Genomic DNA, 8,524 nt, shown 5'->3' on the forward strand with positions numbered 1-8,524 from the left:
TAAAAATAAGCCCCAATTTGGTAATTTTTTCAGAATATACAAAGAGTGGTTCTGGTTAGGGTTCCTCATTTTCTTGCACTTGTTTCTGCTCCCCTCAATGCAGAAGAAGCAGTTAATCTTCATCTTTATCCCATAAGTATTCCTTGCTGAGATCATCCAAAAGTCCTTTTAACCCTTTCCTAGGTTGGATCAATGTTGGCCTCCAGGCGCACCTATCTGTCACCTGAAATAGCTTTCCTACTACAAAATTTCCTAATGATATTTTTCATCTGGGCATTTCTCAAGGCATAGATTAAGGGATCTAACATGAGAGTAATGACAGTACAGAATACAGCAACTGCTTTATCAATTGAAAAAGTAGCTGCATGTCTCATGTACACAAATATGCAGGGCACGAAGAATAAGACAGTTATTGGGATGTGAGAGACACAGGTGGAGAGGGCTTTGTGCCTCACCTCCAAGTTGTGGGTCCTTAGAGAGCACAGGATGACCACATAGGAGACCAACAAGATAAGGAAGTTTAACAAATAGATGAGTCCACTGTTGGCAGCAATTAAGAGTCCTAGAGTCTGGGCATCCATGCAGGCAAGATTGAGCAAAGTATTCAGATCACACACAAAGTGATCTATAATGTTAGAGCCACAGAAAAGTAATTAGAATATAGAGAGAATCTGTATGGTTATGTGAAGAAAGCCTCCCACCCACACCACTCCCATTAGCAGGCAACACATCCAGTGATTCATGATGGTTGTATAATGCACTGGCTTTCAGATAGCCACGTAGCAGCCATAGGCCACCACAGTGAGCAGGATGATGTCAGCACCTCCAAAGAAATGTTCCCCAAAGATTTGGGTCATACGTCCATTGCATAAGATGGTCTTCTTTTCATGGAATGAATCTATAATCAGTTTGGGGATATTGACAGAGGAATAGCAGGCATCAATAAAGGAGAGATAAGCCAGGTAAAACCACATGTGGGACCCTGATGATGGGCTGGCAGTGATGGTGACCATTCCTAACATAGAAATGATGCAAATGACAAAAACATAGCAAATATGATTTTATGCATCTTTGGATTCTCTGTGAGCCCCAGTAGAAGAAATTGTCACATTGTTCACATTCTCTAAGTATATCATATTGTGTTATTTATATTACCTGAAAAAATAACATTTTAGTAATGTAAACTTGAATTCATTAAACTTATTGTTTCTAATAAATGTTGAATGTGTGTGAATTCTATTGGATTGTGAATTCTTATGAGATCTTTTTTGAGATAGGGAAAAAGTTTCTGAGTTCTTGAAGATTACTCAAATTGCCTCCTGGGTGAAGATTCAGCTAAGATTACAGACATGATAAACTGTTGAAAACAAATAAGTGGGACACCATCAGTGTGAACTTAATCATCTTAGATGACTAAGAGCCTAAGGTGAAGTAGCAGACTGCATACATAGTGGCAGCTAAGCAGGAAAAGGGAGACAGAACATGGATGCAAAGGCTATGAACGCAAAGCTAAGGGATTTTCCCTTTATTCTTAGGAAATGAGGAACTATGGAAGGTATTCAATATTATGAGCAGAAAGATGAAGAGAAATCTGAGAAAGTGGGGATTGTGGATATTACTCTAGTGAAGATCTTTATGAGTCTTCGATAAAGTGGGCTGAGGTTCAGTAAGGGGGTAGAAGCCAGAGACCGGAACCCTAGTTCAGATATTATTTATAATAGTTGACTTACAATAACGGGGCATTGGTGAAGGGAGTGTAAAGAAAATATCCAGGAGTTACTATAAAATAATTCACTTGCTATTTGTCTCAATCCATAGCTACTTTAGTAATCTAATAATAGCTAATAATATACACTTTTAATGATTAGTGTCTATGTGCATGGCATAGAAGCAAGTGCTTTGTACATATGACCCTATTTACTACTGATAATAAAATATGTGGTTGGTATTATTTCATTCATTTTGCAGGCCAGGAAACAATGTCAGAGACTTATGTTGGTAAAAATAACAATGATTATATTAAACAAAAGTGTTATCTGTTTTTGCAAATATTTGGCCATTTAATCCTCATTATAAAGCTATGATATGATTACCACTCTCATTTTTGTACTTATTTTATACACTGGGAAATAAAAGCACAGAGAACTTGAGGATCCTGCCCAAGATCAAGCAGCTAATAAAGGGCAGAGCCATGATTAGGTCAAGTTATATTTCTTAACTCTTTTTATCCTGTAAACTCTCAACCCTTGTCCTATGTAGTTATAATTAAAGATGTTGAACTAGTAATCTCTTTTTTATATGACTGTAATAATTATAATTACTTTAGTACTTATTCATACACAAGTGTATACAAAGCAATTTCATCAGCAGACACAAATGCACACACACACACAAGCTCATGTTTGAACTCCCAAATGTCAAGTAAAAGGTGATATTGCACTCGTTGGAAGTATTTTTATTTTGACTTCTCCTTCAAACACAATTCTATCTTTTCCAATCCCTCTCCAGAGTGTGGACCCCCCAGACTCTTCTGCAAAATGTTGAAAACAACTACCACAGTGATTAAGTGTACTCATTTGAAAATCAGAAAGACTGGACTAGAATCTTGATTCTTCCACTTCAACTTCTTTTACCTGGGGTACATTTCTTAGCACTTTATATACTTGTTTCCTCATCTAAAAAGAAAGAATAGTAATGTCCACCTCACAAATTCTTATGATAATTGATTAAGGAAACATTTATGAACATATCCAACACAGTGCTATAGACATGTATAGGATTTTCATCTATTTTTGTGACTGTGTATGCACCTAGGAGATTAAGAAGAATTTACATTTTGAACAGTAAAACAGATAAACACTTAAACATGTAACAAGCTCAGGATGAATCATCTTCAATTTTACTTTTAAAGAAGTCACAGTCTCATATTCTCCATAGCAGTTAATCCAAGCAAGGGTGTTCCATGTCTGTGCTTGGACTAAACAGCTGGTGGTCTGTTATTTAATATTCATATTTGCGTCGTCTTTGTGTTAAGTGTATTTAAAATTTGTTTTCATTCTAATGATTAGTCACAACTATTAAAAGAAGTATCTCATGGCTAAAGCGTGGTGTCACGTGTCAGAGAGCTGGGGCTTACTCTGCTTAATTTCAATATTTTCGTCTGTTGAATTAGGTTAATGATATTTGTCAACCATCTTTTGATGAATTGGAGTGAGGATGAAATGTTCTATTACTATATTTGAAAAGTGTTGAAACAATGATTATTCTATATGGAAAGTAACCATCTTTAATAAGCATCCACACTATTGAAAAACTTACCTTATAGTACTAGAAGATCTTAATGGTATTTTGGGGGTGTACAGAAATAATTCCATCTTCAAACTGACTTTCAAGATGAAATAACTTTCAATATGAAATATATGACACACTCAGAAAGAAACTATTCAGATAATTCAATATCAAATAAACAGTCCATAAGTAAGTGTTTATGTAAGTCTCTTTCCTTCTAGCTTAAAGCATCAAAACGTTTTACCCCAAATGTGGGATTTGTATTTAGAATAGATTCACTTGAAACGCTATGGAGAAATAACCTTCTATATAGCTCTGGTCTAGGAAAGAGGCAGAGAGTATGGTGGAAACACTTCAAACGGGACTTTCCACTCATGAAGAATCTTTCTCTGGATATGTAAACAACAAAAGACATTTTCACATTGCACTGCATGGATATTGAAAGAGATGTACCTAAAGGTGCAGGGACCTTGCCTTGTATCTACTTTCTCTCCCAGGAATTAATTCTTTCCTTTGATGGAAACGCTTTGTCTTAGAAGTAGGTATTTTGGAGAGGCACGTTTGAAAAACACTCATTCATGAATGGGGAATTGTATTCCCTGCAATTGGAACCTAATCCTGTGAGAGTCCCCTTTTTCTATCTGAACCTGGATTTCTAAGAAAGCTGAATGTCATGTGAATAGCAAGCTGGCATCATTCCAGAGTGGGGACCTGTGATGCACTTTCCTTGTTGACTCATGTCAGAGACAGAACTTCTGTCCTCTTATCAACATTAAACTTTTTCTGGAAACCAGCTATTGATTGCTTGAGAGCTAAAGCAGTGAGTGCATAAAACTAATGGCATCTAGTTTAAAGTACTTGACTCCAATAGCTGTTTTTCACATTCACAAGAGGACTATAAAAGTAAACAAAAATTCTAAAAGGCTCCTGATTAGTTATCTCTGGGAATCATGTGATAGTCAGTATGGAATAGAAGGCAGCATTAAAAATGTGGAGAGAGAACAAAAACACAAGAAGAGAGTTCCAGTTGTTCCACATCCTTGTCACTTGTTATTGTTAGTTATTTTCCCTTTAGTCATTCTAGCGGGTGTGTAGTGGTAAATTAATGAGGTTTTAATTTGCTTTCTGTGATGACTAATGATGTTGAGGATTTTAAAATTTTCATGTTATTATTGACCATTTGGATATCTTCTTTTATGAAATTTCTGTTCAAGTCCTTTGCACAACATAAAAATAGGGTTCTAGGTTTCCGGTTACAAAGTTGTAAGTATTCTTTACATATTGTAGACAGAGGACATTTATCACATGTAGATTTTACATATATATATATATATATATATATATATATATATATATATATAAACAGATTTATATATAATTTTTTTTGCTGTTTTCTGAGGAAGGTTGTCACCAAGCTAACATTTGTGCCAATCTTCCTCTATTTTTGGTGGGATGCCACCACAACATGGCTTGATGAGCAGTGCTAGATCTGCACCTGAGATCCAAATCTGTGAACCCTGGGCCACTGAAGTGGAGCACACAAACTTAACCACTATGCCACTGGGCTGGCCCTATAAATTTTTATGTAATATTTTTATATTTGTAAAATATATATATATATAATTATAAATGTGTGTATACATATTTATTTTTCCCATAGTCTATAGATTGTCTTTTTAATGTTTTTTTATGAGACAGGCACTTTTTTTTGTCATCCCTATTTTACAGACAGAAATTGGAACACAGGGTGGTTATGAAACTTACCCAGAGTCACACAAGTAGTAAGTGGAAGAGGAGCCAGGATATGAAGCCAGGCAATCTGCTCCAGAGTCCATACTCTATTTTATTTATTTATTTATTTATCTATTTATTATTGAGGTAACACGGTTTATAATATTATATATATTTCAGTTGTGCATCATTACATTTCGATTTCTATGTGGGCTACATCGATTTCACCACCCAAAGACTAATTACAACCCAACACCATACATAGGTGCCCAGACGCTCCCTCCCCACTTCTGCTCTGGTAAACATCAGTCTAATCTCTGCATCTATGTGTTTGTTTGTCATTGTCATTGTTGTTTTTATCTTCTATTTATGAGTTATATAATATACAATTTGACATTCTCTGACTTATTTCACTTGGTATAATACCCTCAAAGTTCATCCATGTAGTGGCAAATGGCAAGATTTCATCTTTTTTGTAGCTGAGTAGTATTCCATTGTGTATGTATACCACATCTTCTTTATCCATTCATCCATTTATGGGCACTTAGGTTGTTTCTGAGTCTTGACTATTGTGAATAATGCTGCAGTGAACATAGGGGTGAGTATTTCTTTACACATTTGTGTTTTCATGTTCTTCAGGTAAATACTCAGCAATGGAATAGCTGGACCATATAGTAGTTCTATTCTAAATTTTTTGAGGAATCTCCATACTGTTTTCCACAGTGGCTGTAGCAGTTTGCATTCCCACCAGCAGTGTATGAGAGCTCCCTTTTCTCCACAGCTTGTCCAACACTTATTATTTCTTGTCCCGCTAATTATAGCCATTCTGATGGGTCAAAGGTGATATCATATTGTAGTTTTCATTTGCATTTCCCTGGTAATTTGTGATGTTGAATATTATTTCATGTGCCTATTGACCATCTGTATATCTTCTTTGTAAAAATGTCTATTCAGATCTTTTGTCCATTTTTAATTGGGTTGTTTGTGTATTTGTTTTTGAGATGTATAATTTCTCTGTATATATTGGATATTAACCTCTTATCAGATATAGGGTTTGAAAATATCTTCTTCTAATTGTTAGATTATCTTTTAATTCTGTTGATGATTTCCTTTGCTGTGAAGAAGGTTTTTAGTTTGATGTAGTCTCATTTGTTTATTTTTTCTTTTGTTTCTCTTGCCTAGTCAGGCACGGTGTTTGAAAATATGCTGCTAAGATCAATGTCAAAGAGCATACTGCCTATGTTTTCCTTCAAGAAGTTTTATGATTTCAGGTCTTTCTTACATTCAAGTCTTTAATCCATTTTGAGCTGATTTTTGTGCATGGTGTAAGATAATGATCTACTTTCATTGTTTTCATGTGACTGTCCTGTTTTCCCAACACCATTAATTGAAGAGACTTTCCTTTCTCCATTGTATGCTCTTGGCTCCCTTGTCAAAAATTAGTTGTCCGTCGATGTGTGGGTTTATTTCTGGAGTCTTGATTCTGTTCCATTAATATGTATATCTGTTTTTGTGTCAGTACTGTGCTGTTTTTATTGCTATAACTTTGTAATATATTTTGATTTTTTTTCTTTTTGGTGAGGAAGATTCACCCTGAGCTAACACCTGTTGGCCCTCTTCCTCATTTTTTCTTGAGAAAGATTAGCCTTGAGTTAACATCTGTGCCAATCTTCCTCTATTTTGTATGTGGGCTACCTCCACAGCATGGATGATGAGTGTAGTAGGTCTGCACCAGGATCTGAACCCACAAACCAGGGCTGCTGAAGCAAAGTGTATGGAAATTTAACCACTTGGCCCCAAGGCCAGCCCTCTGTGGTTTATCTTGAAATCAAGGAGTGTAATACTACCAACTTTGTTCTTTTTTCTCAGGATTCCTTTGGCTATTCAGGGTCTTTTTTGTTCCATATAAATTTTAGGATTCTTTGTTCTATTTTTGTGGAAAATGTCATTGGAACTTTGATAAGGATTGAATTGAATCTGTAGATTGTTTCAAGATGATGGACATTTAATTATGCTAATTCTTCCAATCCAAGAGCATGGAATATCTTTCCATGTCTTTGTATCTTCTTCAATTTCTTTAACAATGTTTTTAATTTTCAATGTACAAGTCTTTTTCATCTTTGGTTAAATTTTTTCCTAGGTACTTTATTCTTTTTGCTGTAATTGTAAATGAGATTGCATTCTTAATTTCTCTTTCTGCTGCTTCATTGTTAGTGTTTAAAAATGCATCTGATTTTAGTATGTAGATTTTGTATCCTGTAACTTTACTGTATTCATTACATCTAAAGGTTTTTTGGTGGATTCTTTAGGGTTTTCTATATACAGAATCATGTTATCTACAAATAATGACGGTTTCACTTCTCATTTTCCAGTTTGGATCCTTTTTAATTCTTTTTCTTGCCTGGTTGTTCTGGGTAGGACTTCCAATACTATGTTAAATAAGAGCGGCCAGAATGGGCATCCTTATCTAGTTCCTGTTCATAAAGATATAGCTTTCAGTTTTTCTCCATTGATTGTGATATTAGCTGTGGGTTTGTCATTTATGGCCTTTTTATGTTGAGGTACTGCCATTCTATACCCATTTTATTCACAGTTTTATCATAAATGGTTGCTGTATTGTCAAATACTTTCTCTGCATCTGTTGAGGTGATCATGGGATTTTTATTCTTCATTTTGTTAATGTGGAGTGTCATGTTTATTGATTTGCAGATGTTGAACCATCCCTGTATCCCTGGAATAAATCCCACTTGATCATGGTGTATGATTTTTTTCATATATTGTGGTATTCGATTTGCTAGTATTTTGTTGAGGATTTTTGCATTGATCTGGTTTCTCACTTTTATTTTCATTTGCATTTCCCTAATGACTATTGATGGTAAGCACATTTTCATATTCTTGTTAGCCATTTGTATAGCATATTTGGAAAAACGTCTATTCAAATCCTTACTCATTTTAAAATTGAGTTGTCTTTTTCTTGCTAAGTTGTAAATGTTCATATATTCTCAATACAGGATCCTTATTAGGTAGATGATTTGAACATTTTTCTTCCATTCTGTGGGTTGACTTTCACTTTCTTGATAGTACCCTTTGATGCACAAGAGTTTTTCAAATTTTTTGGAGTCCAATTTATCTATTTTTTTACATGTTCTTTTTTAGCCATATTTTTAAAAACAGCCTAATCCAGGTCATGAATTTTGCCTTATGTTTTCTTCTAAGTAACTCTGTCTTGGCCTTCACTTCCTCCTTTCATAGAGCCTAACAGTCAGTGGGTGATTTAGTGTCTTCTTCAACTTTTCTGAGCATGTATCCAGCCTTGATAATATCCATGATTTTCTTGGTTTCCTGGTATACAGGGGAGTTTCTCAAGTCCCTTTTATCCCATGTATCTCTTTCCTCAGCCACATTATTCCAAAGTTGTTCTCTCTCTTGTTGCCTGCCTTGTCTTATTCCTTGCATCAGGCAGTTGTGTCGCGTATATTTGCCTTTAGGTGATTTTGAGAAAAAC

The 8,524-nt window shown here is 35.1% G+C and overlaps 1 pseudogene; it reads right to left on the minus strand.

Annotated features, from left to right (window-relative positions):
• Positions 1-212: 212 nt before the first annotated feature.
• On the minus strand, positions 213-1,099 carry LOC124243521 (olfactory receptor 4C46-like; annotated as a pseudogene).
• Between the last annotated feature and the right edge of the window lie 7,425 nt (positions 1,100-8,524).

This window comes from Equus quagga, chromosome 8 (genome assembly GCF_021613505.1).
Source record: "Equus quagga isolate Etosha38 chromosome 8, UCLA_HA_Equagga_1.0, whole genome shotgun sequence".
In the NCBI taxonomy this organism is placed as follows: Eukaryota; Metazoa; Chordata; class Mammalia; order Perissodactyla; family Equidae; genus Equus; species Equus quagga.